Raw genomic sequence first — 26,304 nt, 5'->3', positions numbered from 1 at the left:
GTTTCAGAGTGTTAGCAACCCTTATCAAGCATTCCACTCTCACACGCACCACGTACACTCATGTAATGTGATTTTAAAATACAGATGGGCTCCACCTGCTAAACTCAAATCCAGATCTGGGCCCTTACTAAGTTCAGACATTATATTCTGGGGATTTGAGCTAGTCCTATCATAGTTTGGAGTCCGTCTGTGAAGTTGGATGTGTATTGAGATTCTTAAATCCCTACTTCGTAATTCATGTCAAGATCCTCATGTTTTTATTTGCATAAATGTAGGATACTCAGGAGCAAATTTTGACATTTTGCCTATCCATACTTCAAAAGAAAAAATCCTTTGTAACTCCATCATTTTGGAATCTAGCATTTTCCAAAACTCAGTAAAATTGTCCTTTGATTTTCCCCTTCTCAAAACAACCTTTGAGAGCTTCAATCATATCATCATGAGACAAAAACAAAAACAGGACAAAACATCACTCATCCTCTCACCATACGGATGGCAGAAATGGAGTGAATCAGCAAGGTGAGATCCAACGCAACAAAACTTGGTTTCAGAGTGGTCCCTCAAAGATAATGAGTTCCCTGGTGAGGTCTATCTGATTTAGAGGGAGGAAAAAAAAATTAATCCAGCTCCATAGTTTCAGTAAGACAGATGTAGTTTTATGCTGCAAGATGACTTGTGTATGTTACGTCTAAGGAAGATGCTGTCTTGGTGGTAGGAAATGTATCACCTTGAACAGCTACAATCTGCTATAGGGAAGGATAATTTATTTATCTGCATTATAGAGAGGCCAGGGCACATTGAAGTTGATGATAAGAAGGAATGAGCTCTGGGAGAAGTAGCAGGGTGAGAAACCCATAAATGCTCTTCAGCTATTCTTGCTGATGCTGGAGGAGTCTATAAGTAAGTATACAACCAAAATTGGGGTACAATGCTCAGATTAGCTGATATCCATCTTTCCCCCAGAAAGATCACACAGCAGAGCACATTACTCAGTCTTTTCCTATGCAAGTCTATATGCAGCCATTTTCTTCTAATTTAGGTGGTCATGCCTACTAGCTTAACATCAACATTGTGCCATGGCTGGGTTTATGTGGCCAGACTACATCCAGAATACCCTCTCAGTGTTAAACTTCAGCTGGTGTAAGATGTGTTTGCAAACATAAGCACAAGCAAAAAACAGAAAATTGTTTCTGCAACCACTTCAGAAAAAAAAAATATTCAATTTTTGATTTGTCCCTTATTCCATGAATAATAGTTTGGTCAACATGGCTAAGACTTTTGCTGCTAAGGGATACAGTTCTTAAGATGATGTAATTTAAAGAAATACCATTTTAGAGAGAACTGGAGTCAAGTTGTTTTAAAAATTCAGTTTTCATTTTCTTAAGTAGGAAAGCAGAAGGTCTGTGTTATCCAAATAGCTACTTCTTTTGAAAACAATGGGCCACATTACTGAATATTGTTGCTTACATATAGCATAGCTATAACATACATTTGCTATAGCTACAATGGAGATAGATACAATTACAAATATTTAGGAGAACAAAAGAAAATGTTTCTACATACAGAAAATGTGGCTTAACCAGTAAAAAAACACAACACTTTTGAGCGTAGAATTCCTGTCACTTATAGAAATTTTTTCAGTATTTTTTTGTTTTTCAGAAATTCCTTCTTTACAGATTCTTAGGAGAAAAAAATCTGTGAGCTGTTGCAACAAAAGGAATATTTATGTTATTTATTTGTTATAACTTACTATGTGAGCATTATGATGTTTGTAAAAATTGTAGTTGCTGGGGCTAAGGGAGGAAGTTTTCCTTTGTGCTTTGTTATGACTGTTTTACTCTGGACCAGATTGACTCCTGCCCCAGAAGACTTAGCCTTTTCTCAGGAGTGACCGAGCAAGCTCCGCTGGACAAAATATCTGAAATACACAGTGAAGCAGTCAGAGAAAAACACAGAAAATGGGGAATTTTAAATATAAATGGAGCCAAGAGACTTAAAAGAAAAACAAGGAACTTTCTCACAGCAGAGGTGAACAAGGGGGATCCAGACTGTCTAGAAATTGCTCAATTTAAGAGTTGCTGGCTGAAAAGGAAGACTCTTTTTCCTAGTTTGAGTTTATTTGGAGTTTTTTGTTTGTTATATTTCTGACAAAACACAGCTTTAAAGATTGAAAGATGTAAAGATTGATTTTAGTATGTTCCCTTTAAAGAAAGAATGGAGCAGTTCCACTCCATGGCCTTGGCTGCCTGGAGGTCGTATCCCAACACTTTTATAACCTCTTTGTCCAGCTCCTTAAAGCAACCACAAAGTACTCTGGCATAATTTACGCTATCTGTAGACTGGAAAAAAAAATACAGAAATTATCCACCAAAGAAAGAAAATCTGTACTGTTTCATGATGATGTAAAAATTAAGTTGATAATATGGGACATCTTGAAGACACAAAGTAAACGGTACAAACTACAACTGTTACTAATTCTAGAATTTTGATTGGAAAATCATAAATATGGATACGTATTGTTGAATCATACAATTTAAATCAAGCAATGAAATTTATTAGCTGATGAGAAATGTTGAAGAGGTGGCGGAAAAGCTCTCAGAAGAGAACCTGTTTCCTAATCAAATCAGAAACACATATTCTATCAAGCAGATGAGTCAAACTGTAATTCAATATTATGAATCACGCTTGTGAAACAGGGGGGCATTGTCTACCTCTGCAAAATGTTGTGTGGGTAATCTTTTCCATACCACTTCTTTTGTGTCATAAGCCATGTTACTGAGGACTAGATGCAATAAAATACTTATCTAATTTAGATACACTGTAACACTGAATTTTTCAGCCTGGTTCCCAGAATGAAATTCAAGTCTCAGAGGTAAGTACACTTAACTTGTGTACAAGGCATGAAGAGCACCTCAGAAGGGGAATGAAAAAACCTATACGATGAACAAGAAGACAAAAATAAGACATGAGGCAATGTTGATCGCTAAACTTGTCTGAAATTCAATACTGTGTCTGGAACTTGAGTCCCAAAAACCTAGGCACCCTTCTTCATTTTGGATTTAGATCTGAAATTCTCTGCTGGGCCTAGTGTGCAATTATTGTTCAATGACTATTCCATATAAAATACATAACAAAAGCTGGCAGACAAAAACTTATGATGATCCCCTGGTATGGGACTACTTCAAGAACTGGACTATGGAGCTATTCTTTCTTAAAATGCTTTTCCTGATCCTGCGCATTTCCTGTGGTACTGCAGTGTTACAGTATTCACAGGTACATGGATTCAGATCTCCACACAATTCCACTTGACTCACCCTTTTCTGCATACTTTGTAAACTGAGTTTTTAGATGGCACTCCTGGCAGGTGGCAACGTTCGGTTTCATATCCTTTGTACTAAAACATAGGAAGGACTAAGATCTCCTGTTTCTCCAGTGATTGACCTACCTATCAGGGAAGAGAAAAGTGAGGAAGTAAGGAAAAAAAAAATTCCAGACTTTAAAAAGAAAGAAGATTAACAGCATTTTATTATAGGATTAATTCAACTTGTTTGAGCTCCTACTTTCTAGACCCCAATAAGACATAAGTGGGTGTTCTTAGACTGAGCAGGTCTGGTTATGCACAAAAAGAAGAAATGACGACAATAAGGACATTTCAGGTTGGACATGAACAGTGAATTTTAAACATTTTTATGTATAGAGAGCTACTCAATAAAGATTCCTTTACATAGTAATACTGACTGTAGAGTACATTTGCACTGCTCAGTGGAGAGCAGGTCCACAGGAAGGCTAATGCATGTTCCTTGGCAAGCACTCCACACGATTTAAATCCATATAAGTTAAAATGAGTCCTATAATACCTATTGATCAGTTCGATATGTATTTAAAGTGACTTGCAGTACGTGGTATTCAGTTCTACAAAATAGTCAAGACCAACTTATCTGCTCCATAATAGTCAAGACCAACTTATCTGTTCCATATTTGCCATATGGCATCACCTAAAACATCTTTTGGAATATATGTGTAAAATAGACTTGAAACTGACAAATTCAGAGCCATGCCATCACCTGGCCCATCAGTGCTGCAAGGAGAGGAATGAAATGGCAAGAACAATTCTATTACCTTCCAGAAATCACTCAAAAATGGCACCATGCAAGTTTGGAGAAAGGGCCTGGACCCACACTTAAATGACAGTACCCATGTTTTTTGAGACTTCCTGAGTCTTGTTTTAGGTGTCTAGTACCCCTTGAAGCTGAACTTTGAGGACTAATTTTCAAAGGTTCACACATTGTTTTGGGTTTGCATGGCAAGGTTTTGGTAATGAGGGGGCTACAGGGGTGGCTTCTGTAGGAAGCTGCTAGAAGCTTCCACTTTGTCCAACAGAGCCAATGCCAGTCAGCTCCAGGATGGACCCACTGCTGGCCAAGGCCAAGCCAATCAGTGACAGTGGCAGCACCTCTGGGATAACATAGTCAAGAAGGGGGAAAAAAAAAAAGGAGCGGTAGCTTTTTCAGCCAGAGTGAGAATATGTGAGAAACTTTACAGACACCAAGGTCAGTGAAGGAGGGGGAGGAGGCGCTCCCTGTGCTCGAGCAATGATTCCCCTGCAGCCTGTGGAGAAGACCATGGTGAAGTAGCCTGTCCCTCTGCAGCCCATGGAGGATGATGGGGAGCAGAGATTCCACCTGCAGCCCGTGGAGGACCCCACGCCGGAGCAGGTAGATGCACCAGAAGGAGGCTGTGACCCCATGGGAAGCCCATGCTGGAGCAGGCTCCTGGCAGGACCTGTGGACCCGTGGAGAGAGGAGCCCACGCCAGAGCAGGTTTGCTGGCAGGACTTGTGACCCCGTGGGGGACCCATGCTGGAGCAGTCTGGTCCTGAAGGTCTGCACCTCATGGAAGGGGCCCACGCTGGAGCAGTTCGTGAAGGACTGCAGCCCATGGGAAGGACTCACATCAGAGAAGTTTGTGGAGGACTGTCTCCTGTGAGAGGGACCCCAGGCTGGAGCAGGGGAAGAGTGTGAGGAGTCCTCCCCTTGAGGAGGAAGGAGTGGCAGAGACAACGTGTGATGAACTGACCACCACCTCCCTTCCCCATCCCCCTGTGCCGCTACAGGGAGGAGGTAGAGAAATCAGGAGTAAAGTTGAGCCCGGGAAGATGGGAGGGGTGGGGAAAGGGGTTTTAAGATTTGGTTTTATTTCTCATTCCTCTACTCTGCTTTGCTTGATAATAAATTAGATTAATTCTTTCTAAGTTGAGTCAGTTTTGCCCTTGATGGGAATTGGTGAACAATCTCTCCCTGTCCTTTTCTCGACCCAGGAGGCTTTTGTTATATTTTCTCTCCCCTGTCCAGCTGAGAAGGGCAGTGATAGAGCGGCTTTGGGGGGAACTTGGCCTCCAGCCAGGGTCAACCAACCGCACACATGCAAAAATAATTCTGTAGCTAAACAACCATTTACAATGTCTAACTACATATAAGCTATAATAGGTCTTTACTTTCATACAGAAGTGGCTTTTGAAACCTTGCTTTAAAATGCCAAATAAAATTAAAGATGCTTTTTAATTTTTATTTACATGAAATCAGAAGTATTGGCCTACTGTTAACTGAATAAAAATGGGTTAATTGTGAAATTGCATACTCTTCAACATGAAACCAATTTACACAAAGCAACGGGAAGGATGAAGAAATTTAGAAATATAATTGAAATTAAACAAATGCAGTATAAGTATATCCACATTCTGAAGCATAAGAGGTATGTATTTGATGTGGTTTAGCCCCAGCCGGTAGCTAAGTGCCACGCGGCCGCTCATCCCTCCCCTGGCGGGATGGGGAGGAGAACAGGAAAACAACGGCAAAGCCTCAAGGGTTGGGATAAGGGCACTTTACTGGGACAGCAAGGGAGAGGGAAACAATCAACAACAGTGCTGATAACAGATATTCACAATGGGTGATAACAGAGAACGATTTACTGATCCCACGACCAACCGACCTGATGCTTAACCCGTCCCCAAGCCACACCAAACCCACCTCTGACCGACCGACCTGATGCTCAACTCGTCCCCAAGCCACACCAAACCCGCCCCTGCCCAACTAGCCCCCTTTTATGGTGAGCATGACGTCACATGTTATGAAATAGCCCCTGGCCAGCTTGGCTCACCTGTCCTGGCTCCCTGGGAGATTAACTCTGTCCTAGCCAGAACCAGGACAGTATTATTCAGAAAAAGCAACATTACTGACATTACTAAAACAGGTAAAACTAAATTATGCTGAAAAAGTAAAGGCGATGTGAAGGCTGTTTAGTTACGTTCTGAAGTTCCTATTATAAATAAAAGATATTTAAAAAAACCCGTACCAAAAAAATATTCACAAAACTGGTGAAAGTGTATTTAATAAAACACTGTTAATAGTCATCTAGAATCTGCCTGTGGAAAAGAAATCTGTTAATGTAGGACACCTGTGCCTGCTGATTCTTATTGCAGGTGGTCACTTGCATACCTCAAAAATAAAATCTGTTCTGATAGTTTTTCCCTTTTCTGTATGTTTTTAATTGACTGTCAGTTGTGTCAAACAATAGGGAATTGGGTCTTGTACCTTCATCAGCTACAGGTCATAACTGTTTTTCATTCAAATGAATCTATTAGCGGGATTCATGAACTGAATAGTGTAGAAATAAATCTTATGACTACATCAGCACAACAATAGTAAGATTTTGATGACAACAACTAAGGCCTCATTTTGCCTAAGAGGAAAATAATAGTTTTATAAGCCATAATGAGAAGAGAGAGGGATGAATCATTCTGGGATCCTTAGAAAGTAATGAAAAATAATTATATTTCACCAGAGAAGTGAATCGTCCACCTCCATGTGGTTACTAAACAAAAAAAAGGGAAGAGTAGGAAAAAGTATTTTTGACAGAGAAATATGAATGCAAAGCAAAAATGACAGATCACTGAGTATTATGGAATGTTTTTGAAGAACCTGCCCAAAATAATATGGAACTAGAATCATAAATGGTATAATCTAAAGAAATTAGGAAATAAGCTTTGAATTTAATTACATATATATGTATGTCTATATAAAGTCAAGATGCATAAAAAACTATACGTATGACTACCTTATTCCTTATTCAATTAAAAAAAAAAAAAAAAGAAAATAGATGAGTAAATACAGCTATGTTACATAAACTATTACCTACCTCCTTTGTCAGAAGTCAAACAGAAATGGTCTTCAATAGCAGTAGCAACAGCCAAACTGTGTTTTAACATTGAAGCAACCAGATGAGCAACCCATTGAATTAGCCCTGGGAGTCTCAAAAGTCACAAGCAATGTTCCAGGTAGATTCATGCACTACTGCTTTATAAAACAGCAGAGGTACAAATGGAATAGAAAGGACTATTCCTACATGTATATGGATCAACAGCCATTTTAGGAACCATTTTGAACTGCATCGTTAGGTCCCTTCTGTGCTTTAAACTGGGATAGGTCTGTTAATTCAATTCACTTATTTCATCTGCATTATGCAGGCATCAAAATGAAGAAAACCATTAATGAGACAGGCAACTATTTCCAAAATTCTTTGGGGACCTCACATATCTATTTGCTCCTCTTCCTGTTCCCTCTTCTGAACAATCACTGTCATTGTCTTTGTCTTTACTCTTCTCCATCAGTGCTTCCGCTGCCTTCAGCAAACTCCTTGTTACCCTATGGAGTTATATTGCTTCCATTGAGGACAATGCAATGACTTCCACTTATTTTAATCGTCCAATGCCAAGGCCTAACTTACTAACTTTTCATCTTTGTCTGAATTTCTCTATCTCTGTTTTTCTAAATTTCTCACTTCTTTGAATTAGCTTATGAATACATTCTCTGCCTCCATTAGAAAATCTCTCGACTGCTGCTGTATTTCACTTATACTCTATAGCATTTATATTATTTAATTATGTGAAGAGTTCTGGGAAATAGCATAATGAAAGACATTATACAAAGAAAATGTACATTGTATTGTAATTTGGTTTGGTTACTTCAGTGCATTTATATGTTTCAAGACTTTCCTCCCTAATAGTTAAATTCATTTGTGTTACAGATGTTTGGTTATTGGTCTCCTGCCTCTTCTTAGAGGTACTATAATTGAGCACCTGCGTGTGGGGACAGAGGGAATTGGGGGTTCTTGATTAATTTTCTCCAGCTATAAATTATTTATTGTCTTGTACCATTCTCCTGTCATCCTCTTTGGGACTCTTTTAAACTGTCAGAGATACCTATTTACTATCAATTGATTGCTACTCTGTGCTCATTGAGTTTTCCTAGATGACAAACACAGAAGAAATATTAAAACTGGCCGTATCTAACTACAATAGAAAATGGTAGCATAGCACAAATTATTGCTAACAGTGGAGTCTAATCTTCTGAAGTACTGAATTCCAGGTAGGAAAATCACATTATCCTCAAAGAATGACTATTGTGTTTAAACTTCCTGGGCAACCTTCTGTAGCTGACCCTGTTTGAGCACGAGGATGGACTATCTGAACTCCAGAGGTCCCTTCCCACTTCAGCAATTCTGTGATTCTGTGACAGATCTAACTAAGTATCAAGTTATCTTTTTCATAGAAAATTAGGAAAGTGAATTTGGCTTCTTACAATCCCACGCATAAACTTGGGGAAGTCCCACTACTTCTCGAATTTGTTTCTCTATTTGTAAACTGAACCTAATGGTACTTGCCTTCTTCAGTGTGGCACTTACATATATGTCTTTAAAAAAAATTACATCTTGACTACAATTTATATTAATATTATAACTGTCTCTGTTTTAACATACTCTATCTTCAGAATCTGCCAAGCATTTATCTCACAAAGATTGATGGGACAGTGAAAAAAATGCCAGCTCTTCAGATGTTAATTTTGTCATTCTGGCTCACAAAGAGTCCTTGAATAAGAGGAGAAAAAATAAAATTGTTGTCTTGTCACAGGAAAATATTGTCCACACTATCATGGGGAAAAGCACTCTACCTGACAATATCTAGAGAATAGCAGTAGCTGTTACCTCACGGTAGCAGAATCATTATAATATACCGAATAAATAGAAGGTCAAAGGTATGGCACCAGGGAAGTCAAGAAAATAATAGCAACATTTGTAGGAGCCAGTGGAACTGTTAGCAACATAACATCCAGGTTCGATATCTGGCTGAAGACTCAATACACTTATAAATGGATGACTGTGAGCCAACATCATCTGTGGAAAACATCAGGATACAGACAACTCATATTGTAACTGACTACTTAAGTGACTTGAAAAAATATTATAGGGACGCATGACAGAATCTATAACAATCTTCAGCAATATTTTAGATATATCAAGAGTGGGATTTTTTTAAAGCATTCAAATGACCTAGGAGTACAAATCAATATAGCTAGAATTTACTGTGTTGAAATTACCGATTACTTGCTGAAAAAAATGTTCTTATTGGAAAAGGAAACTTTTAAAATGAGGACACTCATGTCTGCCTTCAAAATTTTTATTTATATATTCCAGAAGGACAACATACTCAAAATACACATTCTCATACAGAATGCGTACAAGGCCTTATCAGCAGGGATACAAAGCTATACCATCCTATTAGGTTTTAGTGGGAAGAAAAAATGATGATACATAACGAACTGCTGTATCTAGAGCTCCTGTCACAGTGCTGCTGGTGTGCTGTTGCTCAGCTTTGATCAAATTACTTACACCCCTATTTTACACATGTGATGAGAGATCCACAAAAAGATAATTGAACTTTCCTGGACAGTCAAATAAATCCTTGTGCTCTCTCTGCACTTACTACCTGCACACACTTCAAACGGTCTATTGCAGTCAAAAGCAGCCACAGGAAGGTAAACTATGTAGTCCCTTCTCTATATTAGTGCCACATGCCATTAGCACACTTTGCTGAAACCTATGGGCAAAGAACACGTGATGGAACACAAAATCTGCAACAAGAATCTTAAATGACTTCTCCTGATGTATTTATTTAATAATCTATTCAGCTTTGCATATTATTGAATGCTTTCACAAAACGTGAAGATATTTAGTAGACTATACTTTTACATGTTTTGTATGAGCATACGCATTTGTATTTACACTTGAATTTAAAAAGATATCTGCAATGGTATTTGTTCATCCCAATGTATATTCACCCTTCCCTCAGAACAGGACTCTTTCAGAGAGGGTTGACTCTTACTGCCAGCAATATTTCTATATTCAAACAATTACACCAAAAATAAAACCATCATAACAGGTTACCCATGTATACATTGAAATTCTTTAAAGGAAAGATAGGAAGATTCACTCATTTAAATACAAGGCATGAAAGATTGGGGTTTTCATTTCCTAACAAAGTATATTGATAGTATTTTAACTAAGCCATCATCTTTATTGCACTTCTACAAAGACCTTATCATAAACCAGCGGTGCTTGCGGCATACTAAAATTGTAAGGATTTTCTCTCTGAAAGAATTAACACAGTGCCCCTCTAGCACTGTTTAGAAATTATTCATTTGCTCCACAAACATTAAAATGCTGGCAGAGCATGAATGTAAGAGAGAACACAAAATTAACATTATTTAACAGCATCCAAAATCAGACTAATTTTTATAAATTATTTCTTGAAGGTTACTATCATGTAAGACAATTAGTAATAGAATTAAAATCAAAACCAAAGTTACAAACATTGTAAATATGGAACAGGTTGCCCAGACAGGTTGTGGATTCCCCCTCCCTGGAAGTGTTCAAGGCCAGGTTGGATAAGGCTTTGGGCAACCTGGTCTAGTGGAGGGTGTCCCTGCCCATGGCAGGGGGGTTCGAACTAGATGATCTTTGAGGTCCCTTCCAACCCAAACCATTCTATGATTCTATGATGAAATATTAGTGATTTAACACCATGGCCCAACTACTTTTGATTAGCAATGTTAAAGCAATGCTATCAACCCTCCTAAAGCAGTTAGAATTCCTAGGGATCAACTCTGTCATTTCCTTTCTTTCATTTTTCTGTTAGTCTGTTGTAGGTGGATATCATGAGTACTCTTACATCAAGCTATTGCATTTTAGTGAATTTTAAATTAAAAGTATGTCACTTTTCTTCCTATTCAGGACAGATTTAATAATTTCAGAGCATCCTTAGAAGGCAGCTTACAGCTTCTCCAGAAATTTAATCAAAGAGTGTTGAGCTTTTGTAAAAAGTCCCTCTCCAGCTTTCTTGTAGGCCCCCTTTAGGTACTGGAAGGCTGCAGTAAGGTCTCCATGGTGCCTTCTCTTCTCCAGGCTGAACAACTCCAACTGTTTCAGTTGGAGAGGTGCTCTAGGTCTCTGATCATCTTTGTGGACCTCCTCTGGACTTGCTCCAACAGGTCCTTCCTGTACTGGAGAACCCAGAGCTGGACGCAGTACTCCAGGTGAGGTCTCACCAGAGTAGAGGGGCAGAATCACCTCCCTTGACCTGCTGGTCACGCTTCTTTTGACATAGGCCAGGACACAGCTGGCTTTCTGGGCTGCAAGTGCACATTGCCAGATCATGTGGAGCTTCTTGTCCACCAACACTCCAAAGTCCTTCTCCTCAGGGCTGCTCTCAATCCATTCTCCACCCAGCCTGTAGTTGTGCTTGGGATTGCATCAACCCACGTGTAGGACCTTGTGCTTGGCCTTGACGACCTTTATGAGTTTTGCATCCCTTCCCTCCAGTTTGTCAACCACACCACACAGCTTGGTGTCATCAGCAAACCTGTTGAGGGTGCACTCAATCACACCATGTTGCTGACAAAGATGTTAAACGGTCCTGGTCCCACTACCGACCCTGAGGAATACCACTCATCGCTGGCCTCCACTTGGAGATTGAGCCATTGACCACAACTCTTTGAGTGCGACCATCCAGCCAATTCCTTATCCACCAAGTGGTCCGTCTGTCCAATCCATGTCTCTCCAATTTAGACACAAGGATGTTGTGCGGGATAGTGTCAAATGCCTTGCACAAGTCCAGGTAGATGACATCACTTAGTCTTCCCTTATCCACCAATGCTGCAACCCTATTATAGAAGGCCACCAAATCTGTCAGGCACAATTTGCCCTTAGTGAAGTCATGTTGGCTGTCACCAATCACCTCCTTATTTCCCATGTGCCTGAGCATAGTTTCCAGGAGGATCTGCTCTATGATCTTGCTGGGCACAGAGGTGAGACTGACTGGCCTGTAGTTCCCTGGGTCTTCCTTTTTTGCCCTTTATAAAAATGGGAGTTATGTTTCCACTTTTCCAGTCAGTGAGCACTTCACCAGACTGCCACGACTTCTCAAATATGATGGAGAGTCACTTAGCGACTTCATCCACCAGTTCCCTCGGGACCAGTGGATGCATCTCATCAGGTCCCATGGACTTGTGCAGCTTCAGGTTCCTTAAATGGTCCTGATCTTCTTCTACAGTGGGTGGTTCTTCATTCTTCCAGTTCCTGCCTTTGCCCTCCGCAACTTGGGTGGTGTGGCTAGAGTACTTTCTGGTGAAGACTGAGGCAAAAGTCCGAGTAGATGACATCCATAGCTCTTCCCTTGTCCACAGATGTAGTCACTCCATTGTAGAAGGGCACTAGATTATTCAGGCAGAATTTGCCCTTGGTGAAGCCATAGTGGCTGTCTCTGGTCACCTCTCTGTGTTCCACGTGTTTTGACAAAACTTCCAGGTAGTTCTGTTATATGATCTTACTGGACATTGAGGTGAGGCTGACTGGTCCGTAATTCCCAGAATCCTCCTTTTTACCCTTTTTCAAAATGGGTGTGATGTTTCCTTTTTTTTCCAGCCACTGGGGTCTTTGCCTTTGTAGGATGCACCTACAAATGCTGAGGAAGCTGTCTGACATCATCATGAAGCCAATCTCAATTGGAAGGGTCATGGTGATTCAAGAGAGGTTCCTGAGGGACTAGAAGAAAACAAATGTCACTCCTACTTTCAAGAAAGACAAGAAGTAGGATCCAGAGAACTACAGTTCAGTTGGCCACACCTCAGCCCTGGAGAAGGCGATGGAGCAAAAAACCCTGGAAACCAAACATATAAAAGGAAAGAAGGTGATTGTAGTAGTCAGCATTGATTTACAAAGGGAAAGTCATGCCTGATCAACCTTGTAGCCTTGCAGAACAAGATGATTATCTCAGTGGATGAGGGGAGAGAAGTGGCTGTTGTTTATTTCAACTTTAGTAAGGCTTTCAAGACTGTCTCCCATAACATCCTCATAGATAAACTGAGGAAGTATGGATGAAATAAGTGGAAAGTAGTATGGATTGAAAACTGGCTGTACTGCTGGGCTCAGAGGGCTATGATTAGTGACATGAAGTCCAGCTGCAAGCCATTCTGCAGCATTTCATTAGCTCAATGAAATTTGTACGTCTGAGACACCAGCATGCTTATGATAATATAATCTCTAATCACAAGTGTTTTAAACACATGAGTCTCCAAGATCCCTTCAGAAAGAAAAGCACTAGTGCCAAGCAACTATCCATTCAAAGCTCTGTAGCTATTTATCTGTGGTATTTCTCAGACATTCATTCGGGCACATTTTTTTCAATTAAAGCTACCTTCATAACAGTATGTAAAATTAAACTTACCTAGAGAAACAGGCATTAGCCTGTGGTAGTTCAACCTTGGCTGGATGCCAGGTGTCCACCAAGTCGCTCTATCACTCCCCTTCTCAGCAGGACGGGGAAGAGAGAAAAATAAGGTGGAAAAAACAACCCCAAACTCATGAGTCAAGAAAAAAAGCAGTTTAAATACAGCAAAAGGCCCTGCGCAGAAGCAAAGCAAAAGCAAAAGATTATTCTCTACTTCCCATCAGCAGGTGATGTCAGGCCACTTCCTGGGGAGCAGGGCTTCAGTACCCATAGTGATTGCTCCAGAAAACAAATGTTGAAAAAAACGAATGCCCCCCACTTCCTCCCCCTATGTCTCACCTTCTTATTGCTGAGCAGACACCATATGCTATGGAATATCCCTTTGGTCAGTTTGGGTCAGCTGTCCTGCCTGTATCCCCTCCCAAGATCTTGCCCACCCACAGCCTGCTGCTAATGGGGGGGAGAAATGTTGTCGAGACAGCCTTGGTGCTGTGCCAGCACTGCTCAGCAGCAGCCAAAACCCCAGTGTGTTATCAACACCTTGCTGGCTACCAATGCACAGCACAGCACTGTGAGGGCTGCTGGGGGGAAAACTAACTCTAGCTCAGCCAAACCCAATACACAACCTCAGTCTTAACATTTGCTGTGAATCAGTTTGAAAATAAATGCCATTAGAGAGTTCACATATTTAGAAGTGAGCTTTAACCTTATCTTTTTTATTTGGTTCATCACAAATGGCATAATTCCAAATGAGGTCTATCTATTATGCTACCCCCAACAGTGTAAATACCTGGTTAGTTGCAGGAGTTTACACCTACACATAGCTTTCATACATCCTTAAGACTTTCAAAGTAAAATAAATTTTCATTGTGAATTATAGAAGGGCAAATAATATAAACCAAAGGCAATTATCCTGGGAACTTCCAAGAAAAACAAGGAAGAGTGCACGCTTATGCAAGGCAACAAACGGTACAAGGTAGTTCTGTGGTGGCTTAGCCCCAGCCTGCAAGTAAGCACCATGCAACTGCTCACTCACTCACCCTCAGTGGGATGGGGGAGAAAATTGGAAGAGTGAAAGTGAGAAAACTCACGGGTTGAGACAAAGACAGTTTAATAGGTAAAGCAAAAGCTGTGCACATAAGCAAAGCAAGACAAGGAATTAATTCCCCACTTCCCATGGGCAGGCAGGTGTTCAGCCATCTCCAGGAAAGCAGGGCTCCATCACGCGTAACGGTTACTTGGGAAGACAAATGCCATCACTCTGAACACCTCCCTCTCTTTCTTCCTCTTCCTCCAGCCCCTTTATGCTGAGCATGGCATCATATAATACGGGATATCCCTTTGGTCAGTTGGGGTCACCTGTCCTGTCTGTGTCCCCTCCCATCTCCTTGTGCACCCCCAGCCTGCTCACTGGCAGGGCAGGGTAAGAAGCAGAAAAGGCCTTGGCTCTGTGTCAGCACTGCTCAGCAGTAACTAAAACATCTCTACATTATCAACACTGTTTTCAGCACAAATCCAAAACATAGCCCTATAATAGGTACCATGAAGAAAATTAACTCTATCCTAGCCAAAACCAGCACAAGTTCATTTAAACATTTTCATTTTTTAAGTTATGATGAGTCAAAAAAAATGAGCCAAATGCAATCATAAGTAAATGCAATGCAAAGGACAAGGGTAATACAGCTGAGATGTGAAGTTGATCAGATTGTAAAGACAGGTGGAAAGGAGGAGGAAAGACAGAAAAAGAAAAGGGAAGATGATCTGCATGGGGATTCTGCGAACCAGCGGTGTAGAACAGCGAACCTAGCAGCTCTGGGCCACCATCTCTGAGCTCAGCTCTTTGTCATTCTTCATTAAGGGATTCTGAGATCCGAGTTTCTGCTGCAAGTAATTGCTACATATTTCCAAAATGATACCAGCCAGTGCTAATTCTCTCTGTGGTGAAGGTAACTATTGCCCTTGAGCATGGAATGCTCTGGGAAATGAGTTATCCTTCTAATGCTCAGAAGAGGGGATATGACGCTAGTTCAGAACAGACACTGGCGTGTGCAGCAGTCATGGCTAATGCTTCATTTACTTCAATAGCTCTCTTTTTCCCTCTCTCTCCTTCCAAACTCCTTCCCAGTTACTCATTATTGCTGCACTGAGGTGAATTAGTGGTGCTTTAAAAAGAAGGAGGAAATGGCATAATAAAAGAAGATCCAGAATGCAAAATATGTGAGAAACATACTGCATTGAAAAATAAAATTGCTAAATTAATAAATAAAAAGAATGAATGTATAATATTACCACTTACTCTTCAGCAACACCTATGACTTAACAGTACTAGCACCACGTAGCACAGTCATTGTTTCAAATGAATAATGTAAAGAATTACTAATAAAAAAGAGTGTATTGAAACCCTATATGCATACGTACAAACAGATGAAGATGGGGAAATTTAAAAAAAAAAAGAAGTTTAACATAACCCCAATTAATGTTTACATTTATATAATACTTTTATATAAATGTTTGCAATTATATAATATCTGCTTGGTTTCAGGTAGAATAGGCACATGAGGGAAAACAGAATATATAGTGTAATTCTTAGACCTGGTGATCAATTTCTTCAAATGGAGCTTGACTGTCTTTTCATTTTTTCAAGTATAATTAGGAATAAATTCATTGAAGCTGGATTTACAATTAGACACGCCTTGTGATATATGAAGAATCTGTTCTATTGCTATCGACAACAGATTTATGAATTTTTATGCATTTCTTAAACGTTAAACAATGATTATATCTAGGGCTTTGTTCTAGAGCAAACCATGGGATTCAGCTCAGAGTAGTTTCAGCCATTACAAAGTTGATTTCTTTCACAGGAATCTAAACACAAAATGTGACTTCATGTATGCACCAAATGTGCCACTATGTCATGATGGACATAAGGGTGTGAAACAGTGACGAGTCCTTTGGACTGCTTTGAGCCATACACAAGGCAGGGATGTTCAGTCTAGGAAATCATGCTAAATCCAGTGCAAAACCCCAGACTTCAGGTATGGCAGATGTAAATGCCAACATGACCTGCTTTGATCTCCTGATCCTTCAATTAATTACTTATTAATGTAAATATAGCCAATAACTTCTGGTACTTTACATTCAAATACTCTCAGTATACAATACCCTCGGTGGGTGTTATATAGCCATAACAGGGACTGCTCCACACTAAAACTCTTTCTGTCCACAAATTACCTTTGTTTTTTCTTGCTTTTTTTGTTGCCCCGTCGCCCCCCCCGCCCGCCAAATCAAGTGTTTAACCTTTCTGATCCACTTTAGAATTTATCTCTGCAGGAACACCTCTGTTCATTTTATGTGGCAGCAGGTGCTCAGCTCCTTGCAATCCTCCAAATGCCACAATGTCCACCTCACTGTATCTTCATTGATCCAAGCTGGTTGTGACCAGTCTCACCCCTCAGTTTGTATAAGGAGATACAGATGTACATTTTTTATACTAAGTGGTAGTGCAGTGAGTTCATTCTTTAACACAACATCCATGACAGCAGACCCCCTCGGTGTGCAGGAATTGGAGAATCTGTGCAGCAGGAACCAGTGCAGTACACTGCAGAGGAGTATTGTCCCCAGTTTAGACAGCTTTGGAGAACTAAACTTGGATTTCCTTGCTCTATTAAATCTCCTACATCTATCAGGCTGAATTTGCTGTGTCTGTATACTTCTTCCTAATCTTCTTTGACACAATTCTCTTTCTCTTTATATCTACCCACTGTTATTCCCCCATCCTTGCTCATATTGTCACCAACAGGTGGACAAATCAAGTAAACCTAAGAAACATGTTCACTGTAGCAGAAAATAAAAGCATCCACATCAAAAAAGAAAAGCAGAAAAGAAAAAAAATGTACATTGGCTCACATTTTCATTAATGCACTAAGACGTAAGTTGAGATTTCATGAGGTAAATGGCCCAAATCAGGCTACAAAGACGTTTGAAAATGCATATATATCTTAAGGCTCTATATGGCATTTGGCTTTAAAACAATTATTGGAGAATTCAATTAATTTTGCAGGGTACTTTATGCTGATCTGTAGATGTCATAAAAGAGAACTTCAGGCAAAAATGGTGCTGTCTTTTGGCATGAACATTGCAAAGCAAAGCAGCTCTCCTGGGACTATCTATATAGCTAGCATTTCCTGTAGCAGCTTGGGGAATTGGAGGGGAGGCGAAGGAGGGAGGGTGCTGTCAGCACTGAACACCTTTCAGCTGTACAATTACCTTTGAGTAATGACTCTTGAATAGCCATTTCAGGGTGGCATCCTTCAGCACAACTGCAGCTTGTACATGGTCAGTCTGAAGAAACAGAGAACTGCGTGGGTTCAGTGACAAACAAGTTGAAACTAACTAAATTGTCATGAATGTTTTTCAATTCATTATTGTAATTTGCTGGAGTAGACAAAGTAAATTAGCTTTATATAAAATTCCTTCCTGTATGATCTTAGACAAAGATCTGCACAACACAGCACTATTCAAATAATCTGGAGAGAGAGATAATTAAGCAAATAAGGCTGATACTTCTAAATGACTCTGGTTTGTTCCATTTTCAGTGAATGCAGTGAAGGGCCAGGGCACCTGAAATCTCAGATTAGAGATATTCTTAAACCTGTTTGTACTTACTGGCTAGAATATAGAGAAGTCCAAGAACTGGAGTAAATCTGCCCAATGGATAATAGCCTTAACAAATCTGTTCTGCATCTGGATGAAGCCATACCATAGCAAACTACCAGGACCCAAGAATGTCTCTCTCTAAATTAAATTAACCACTTCCTTTTCATTAAAGAAAAAAAAAAAAAGGCAAACAACTACAAGGTACCAATGAGCAGAGAAGTCTGACCCAATGTTTTTGCCTCTTTCTACGAGCCTTCATAGTTTTAATGTGACAAGGAGACAGGAGAAATAAACATTTTAATGCACAGATTTATTAACGTCTCTGATATATGCCTTCATCCACTTAAGGAGTCCATTTAGCATTTTGGGAAGGATTCGGTTACCTGAACATTAGCGCCTAACGACTTTTGAGATACTCCAAGGAAGTAAAGATGTGTATGCAGGGCTGACAGATACCACACTGGACTTACAAGAGACTTGCACCGTCCAGTAGTGGCAGCTGGGAGCCAGGCAGGATAGCCTACAGCATCTCGTGAGGTTATTTATACATGGCTCAAGTGCATAAAGCTATCCAGGTATTTATAGATAGCCTGCCTCTGACAGAGACACAGCATATAATGACAGATCTGATAAGTAGATCTGAAGGACAGTAAGCATGAAATTAGCCCAGAGAAGGAATTTCCTTCCCATCCTTCCTTCTCCTTCAGCACTGGACTGTTGGCACTGTTAAATTCTGTTGATATTTAATAAAAGGTAGCATCTGTGCCTTGCTTGCCTCCAATTACAGGGCTTCATCCTAGGGCCACTTTGGAGCTTCTTACAAGCGCTGATGCTTGAAGCACAGCTATAACAAAAGAATGGACTGACAGGTTTTTTTCTGCCTCTAGCTACCTCTGTGTTCTTTTTTATTTTATTGGCCTCAATTTTGTCTTTGGTTGGCCACCCTAAATGACCAGCCTGCAGCAATGGCACTCGTGTAGGAGACCATTTGATCAATCCTCTCTCTATGCAAGGCCTCCCAGGAACAGAAAATATCAGTGAAGGATGCTTCCATGCCCCAATTACATGCAAACACACATCACCACCACTACAGCACTGTCAGGGTTATTGAATTGGCTAGAAAGAATAACAGGGATTCTTTGTGATAAGCCATGATAGATAATGTGAAAGTACAGTTTATAATTGTTAACAATGAACTCAATATATGAAGGTTACTTCAGAATTGGTCTATAAAGCTACTTTCGGGATAAAATTCACTTCAGATCATGGTCAACATCTGTCAGAGAGAAGGAAAAGCTGGAGGAAAAAAATCTATCCAATTTTATCCATTCTTATCTCTCTAAGAGTCTTCTCTGATAGCAAGATGACTAAGAATAACTGGTTTAGAACCTCACATTTAGAAAGTAGACAATATGAAATAAGAAAATAGAGAAAGGAAGAGAAAATGTAAAAGGAAAATAAAACAGTTCAACTGACATCTGAGTTATATTGAACTAGGCATGCCTTCACTATCTAGTAAGCACTTGCTAGTTACATAAATTCAAATGGTTTTTGAGCTTTCAGTCTCTAAATATTCCGGTTTTCCTGCAATGAAACTGTTGGTCTTTCCTGAGTCATCACTGTTAGTGCTGATCATTTGTATAGATTATTAGCAAGTCAGATATGATACCAACAAAACATTGAGGCCATAAGATGATTAAAAGTCTTGTTTTCCTATGTAAACAGTTATAGCTATAATATAGAATTTCTTTAAACTGTTGTACATTAAAGGAATCAATATATGTATCTAGATCTATACCTTTAATGAATAATTTGTTAATGTATATGTATATTTACAGATAATATGTATTTCTTGGAGACACTATGTATGAAATACTAACGTTGGTGTAAACCAAATTGCGGTTTGGTAGATAAATTTCTGAAGTTATTTTGGGCTGCATGTTTTAACATAAACTATAGAATTTGGTTCTCTCAGTTCTTTCCATACCATCCAAGACATGATTTTCATAATGCTGTGAAAATTCACTTTAAAAACAAGGCCTTTCCAAGGTACCTAGGCAGAAAAAAAAGTTGGGACATTTGGCAACTGAAATTCCTGGATTTGATGTTAAGAAAACAAGTTCTCTTTTTTTAAGCTGGCATGTACAATATCAAGGAGCATTACTGATCCAGCTCAGAAATGTATATATAATTTCCTGTGCAAACATACAGATAACTGCACAGTATTTTTGCTGTATTGCGAAATGTTACTCTAGGGAGATGTCTGATATTCCCATCACACTAGTCAAAGCCAGTTTAACACAAGGTATTGCAAGCAAGAGAAATATGCTACTTGCATGCCAGGAATACAGGTTAGATCCAACAGTCTCTGAGACACAGTAGATTTTTCCCCTTTTCCCCTAAGGACCTCCAGGTTATTCAGCAAATGGAGCTGAACCACTCTTACCATTTTTCAGTCACTGCGCAACAGGCCCTAAATGGAAAAGTAGTCTGACCGTGACGTACAACTTCAGATACTGATTTGTCATCTAGTGCAACGAAATGCTTTACTGAAGAGAACTGAGATGATAGGAAATTTCTTTTGATATTCATATCTGCAATTAATTACAGATTCAGTCTCACCACCAAAAAAGCCCAGAATAGCCAATCACCACTGATGAGCACTGGGTCAAAGAAAAGTTAAGTACACACTACATCTGTATTTTTCCCTTTAATTGAACTTCCTTCTTAATAGCAGCAAATAAAATCTCCTTTCTCTGCTCATAAAAAAGCATATATATCTGCATCTTCAAACTCTAGTTTCACACAGAACTACATATGTCCACTTTTCATAAATATGCAGTTGATTATAAGATAATTTGTATATCTCTGTGATTAATTAGCAAAGGTTTTATGACCTAGACCCCCTCCTATAAAAACCAGAACTACAGAATACCTGTAAAGAACCAATAGGGATTTTATTATTATTATTATATTATTTTAAATTAAATATAACAGGGATGCATTACTTATTTCTCTTTTCAGATCAGTAAATTTTCCTCAGAAAATATGATTTCCTAATATACAGGATGAGCAGAACTCACAAAACCTTTTTTTTATATCTAAAATGTCAGAAGGTAAGTCCATTTCTTTGAAGACTTGTAAGGCTAGAAATTGGAGCTTTATGCTACTGGAAAGGAACAGTTTCCCAGTTTCTAACTTTGGAGTATCCCAAGATACTGGATGTTAATGTCATGACATTTTAGATATAGAGAAACTCTTTTAAGCTATATTTAGAGGTTTCAAAGGCTCCCTCTGAAACTTACACACAATTGGACCTACAGTAACCAAGGGATCTAACTTTATATTAACAGTACAAGAGATAATCCATAAACATACTTTAATGCTTTGAAATGCACCTAAAATAGTTTATTTCTAACATATGTGACATGTACAGAAAATATGATGATATGATTATACATTAAAGGTTTTACCACCATAAATGTAGGTCATCCAGAACAAATACAACTGATAGCAAAGACTTTCAGAAAAGGTAGCCTTAAGTGAAAATTTTCAGTCCAGGCTTAGAGTACTAAAGAAGTCAGCCATTTCTTTATTTATTTATTTTATTCCTTCCACAAAGCAAATATTTCTCTTTAAAGACATAGCTTTTTTTTCATTGCAAAATTCAGACTAGAAAATGCCATTTACACACATACACACACACCCCTCCAATGACCCTCTTGGTCCTTCCTTCAGTACCAGGAGTTCTACACAACAAAATATTTATGAGGTAACATTGGGGTTTGTATAACTTTTTGTGTTTTCTCCTGATGTTTAGCTATGTGAAAAATTTATTCAACAGTATATCTTAAACTGAAAGGAGAAATATACATGCTTTTAGAAGGTGGATAGGCAGGACCTTCGGACCCTTTCATTTGTAAATTTATTTATAAAATCCACTGGTGCTTGATTTTATTTCATAAATATTCTTCATCATCCTCACCCATCTTATATATTACCTCTCACCTGATTATAAAAGAATTCTAAGCCACAATCAATATGAAATTTAGCAAAATAAGAAAAGTCTAATAGTTATTTTGGTTGCCATGACTTTGCAAGGGAATTACATTGACATCAGATTCTCCTGTATTCTTTTCCTTGTTCCTAGAGGACAATCATTTATTCATTTGTCAGACTAGATAGAAATAAAGAAACAAATATAATCCCAAGCATTTCCCTTAGGCTAATATTATTTCTATGTGATAAATTCCTATCATGAAATATTTGCTATTAAGCTTGGTTTGAATGGTTTCTTTACGAATTAAAGAATAAATCACGTCCAAATACCCCTCTCTGTTACCCTAATGATATCCTATGCAAAGCAGCAGTGTTTTACAGATGCAATGCTGAGAATTTCTATTAGCTTAAAGAAAGTATCAAACATGTCTTTTTTCTTTATTTCCCCTACAAATAATATAAGGTCATCCATATGCAAGCCTATCAAAAGACACATGCTATATTATAAGTATTATTACTCAGCAGAATGCCTAAAATTTAGGAAGCAGACCTCCCAGAAAGTCAGCAATTTAGAGATTGCCTTACAAAGCACTGCAAAAGTAGACGTTCACACACAGCCAGTTTTCCCATAAATTAGGTTAATTTGTGTTAGCAAACTGTCAAAGAACCTGTCATATTCTATTGTCTTTCCAAGTACAAAAATGTTAAACAGATTACAAGACTGAAATAATACCCCAAAGAAATCCCACACAATGAAGATAATCAGCTGGTTTATAGCTTCTTTTTTTGAAATTACACTTACATCTGATTCTAAGGAGTATTTGTTTGCCTAATTTTGCATACTGAAGAATACTATTCTGCATTTTTCTTTTCATAATATTTTATTTAAAATTGTTGTAATAATAACAATAGTTCTGGGGCATACATCTGCAAGGTCAAATGTTTCACTCTCTTATAAACTTGGATTAATGAGTTAATCCTTTTCATTTTCTGCATTTTTAATGAAACAAAAGATAAAATTTCACACATTTGTGAAAACAACTACAGAGTAAAATTAGTAGGAAGTGTTAATTTAACACAACTCTCTAAAACAATAGAAAGTACACCAACATGTACTGGAAGTGTTCAAGAAAGATTCTACATGTGTTGTAGCTACCACAGGGCTAATTAATACAATTATCACTACTAGATTTGTGATTTTAGAAATTTTAAGTTTAGACTGTACTCCTAAGAAATTTTAGAAGTTAGTGCTGCAAAGATACATTTGAAGAAGTAATTGTAAAGAAACAGGAACCAAGAATAATCTCACACGTTAACAAGGAGGAACAGTTTGAAAAGAGCTTAAAGCCCAATTTCACGATTTACCAGGAAATACCATACCTAGTCTGATAACATGGAATTCAATGTGTCTTAATACAAGGCAAATTCTGGCCTCACACTGCTTTCTACATCATTTTCAGAATAATTGCTTTGATTTCCTAGGACTTGAGTGAGCACAGAAACATACAGCAAGTGGTGAAATATGTATCTATTCTCTTAATGGTTAATAAAAACATACAGTAAATACCTTAAATTTCATAACTATGTTACCTTCTGGAAGATATATTTACTACCACAAGTATAAGACACTGACAATTTTATTTCTGGTTTTTTCTTCCCTTTTTTTTTTTTTTTTTTTAAGATGTATTCAATCAAATGCTTGGTACTAATACAGCATACTGAATGAATAAGTGAATACTTTTCCACTAAAATACTTCAAAATTGCTTCTTTGTACACAACCTCTGAACACAGCAAATGCATGCTGAAATCATACTGTATTTGCTTTTGTATCACTGAAAGAAAACAACTATCTTTACTGTGTAAAGTTAATGAGTCCAATTAATGAGTGTCCAATACATGGGAGGAGACATAGGAGAAAATAACGTTGAATTCAGCTGTGTTACCTCAGGAAATAATTTGTTTTATTGTGCCTTTGAACTACATTTCTCTGAGAGCTACATTAATGGATATTTTAGATTAGTTCTAATATTCCAAACAGACTTTTGAAAAGTTTAATAAAAAGTGCAGTGTCCTTTCAAGACTGAGTCTTCTCATGCTTCAAGCACAAGAAAAGTCTTCAAAATCACTGTATCTACTGGTTAGCATTCATCAGAGTGACATTTATAATTTTAAGTGCCCAGGGCTGATTCTTATAATTTCCTATGAAGTTCAAGTACCTTGAACTCTTATTGATTACAGGCCATTCAGTATTTTTCAAGAATCAGACAGAGACAGACATGAACATGCAACCAAATGAACCATTTATCTAGACAATGAAATTAAAATGGTACAAGCTGCGAATTTAAAATATTGTAGTCATATCTGCATAACTCTTGCATGTAAAACAGTTTTTCTAAATAAAGTGTATATATATATACACACACACAGACACACGCACATATAAATAAAAGTCTTCAGATACTTTGGAAGTGGATTAACCAAACCCAAAGAATTATCATACTCTGGAACAGGAGACTCCACACAGGTCTTTATGTTGGTCTGTTTCAGCTTACTCTGCCACTACTGTTATAGCAATACAATCTAAAAAATCTTCAATGGAAATAGACCTTTATGTTGCAGGAATATTTCTGGAATATTTCTAAATGGTGAAGACATTGCTCACATGAAAAAAATAAAGTGTACTAATCCTTTAGTGTGAATGCTATCGAAAAATGTAGCCTCTGAAGTAAAGTTTTAACATTTTGATTTGCAGATACAACATATTTAGTGGATGACCAAATTCAGATGTGTCTGCTACTCACAGTATACTGGGACATATCCTTTGACTCTTATATCCTGAGTCATTTCATCTGTTTACCAACAAAATCTGAACTGAATGCATCCCTTTCTGTGTACATAAATACATACCATCTATAACCTCAGACACAGACTTATCCTCTAGAAAATATTTTCTCTAAATTGTTTTTGTTTTCATTCTTTGCATTAAGCATAAAAGCAAAAGTATTTAAAATCCCCATTTTTTATTTTCCTTCATTATTGTTTCACAAACTGCTAATTAGAAAAGATATTTCATACAAATGATTAGCTCTTATGTCTGCTTTAACACTTGAAAGGTTACAGCAATAGGAAAAGGAAGAGCTTTAATTAAAGGATGAATTATTGAATACTCCATTTTAATTGATGTAGCCCTCTGCTATTATTTTGTGTGTTTAGAGATATTTTATGTGATTCTGTAATCAAGATGACACACACACAACAAGCGAGACTTTAACTACTGAGCCTAAAGAAGGAAGGGCTGCTGTATGATCACATTCAGCCATTTAAGTTCAAGAATCATGTGAAGTGTGGTTTCCATGACAACAAGTCACTAATTGCTAACATAAAATAAAGTAAAAATCAACCTTGACGGAATTTGTCGGTGACATGGAAGCTGAAAAACCTTCAAATTATATGACAATTTTCCTGTACGATGAAGAAATACAAGCAACCCCACCTTCTGAGACAGGGTGAAAGCACTTAGAGTTCCAGGGTTATTTCAGATTTGGCAAAGCTGGCTGCCTACAGTAGTCACTGTGTATTACACTTGATATAGTCAACACCTACCTTCAGCAACAGATAAGAAGAGATGTTTGTGATGAGGTGATGAAGGATTTTTGCATCCTTGGGCTACAGATCAGCAAAGGAAAATGCTGTGGAGAGCACATGAAGTAAATAAAAGACACAAATAACAGGATTTTAGCATAAATTCACAGGGTAAGAAGAAAAACAAATTAAAGGGGAGCAGAGGGGAAGAAAGGAGCTAAACTCATACATGCCTCCCATGCTAAGTTATTAGTAAGGGTTTCAGACACCTCTAGCTTGCACACAAAAAGAGTCTTTTGAGACTAGGGGAAACTATTGGGGAAACACAATAGTACCATTCAAAATTTACCGATTTATGAACTGCTGCATATCATTTGTAAAAATTGCTTCAGCCTGAGTTACCTTTCACCAGCTCTGTAAGTCGACTCACTGGGTCACTAGGAGTGAA

The 26,304-nt window shown here is 38.3% G+C and overlaps 1 long non-coding RNA gene across 1 annotated transcript; it reads right to left on the bottom strand.

The window, feature by feature from the left end:
* Window positions 1-1,756: 1,756 nt before the first annotated feature.
* LOC142600162 (uncharacterized) lies at window positions 1,757-26,269 on the bottom strand. Its single transcript, XR_012833617.1, has 5 exons — window positions 26,206-26,269; window positions 25,878-25,963; window positions 17,885-17,959; window positions 3,315-3,445; window positions 1,757-1,918 (listed from the first exon to the last, which is right to left on the bottom strand). It is a non-coding gene; the product is annotated as an uncharacterized LOC142600162 (long non-coding RNA).
* Between the last annotated feature and the right edge of the window lie 35 nt (window positions 26,270-26,304).

The sequence above is a fragment of the Balearica regulorum genome, chromosome 1 (assembly GCF_011004875.1).
Source record: "Balearica regulorum gibbericeps isolate bBalReg1 chromosome 1, bBalReg1.pri, whole genome shotgun sequence".
NCBI classification, from domain to species: domain Eukaryota; kingdom Metazoa; phylum Chordata; class Aves; order Gruiformes; family Gruidae; genus Balearica; species Balearica regulorum.
This window is presented reverse-complemented; position numbering and strand designations above follow the sequence as displayed.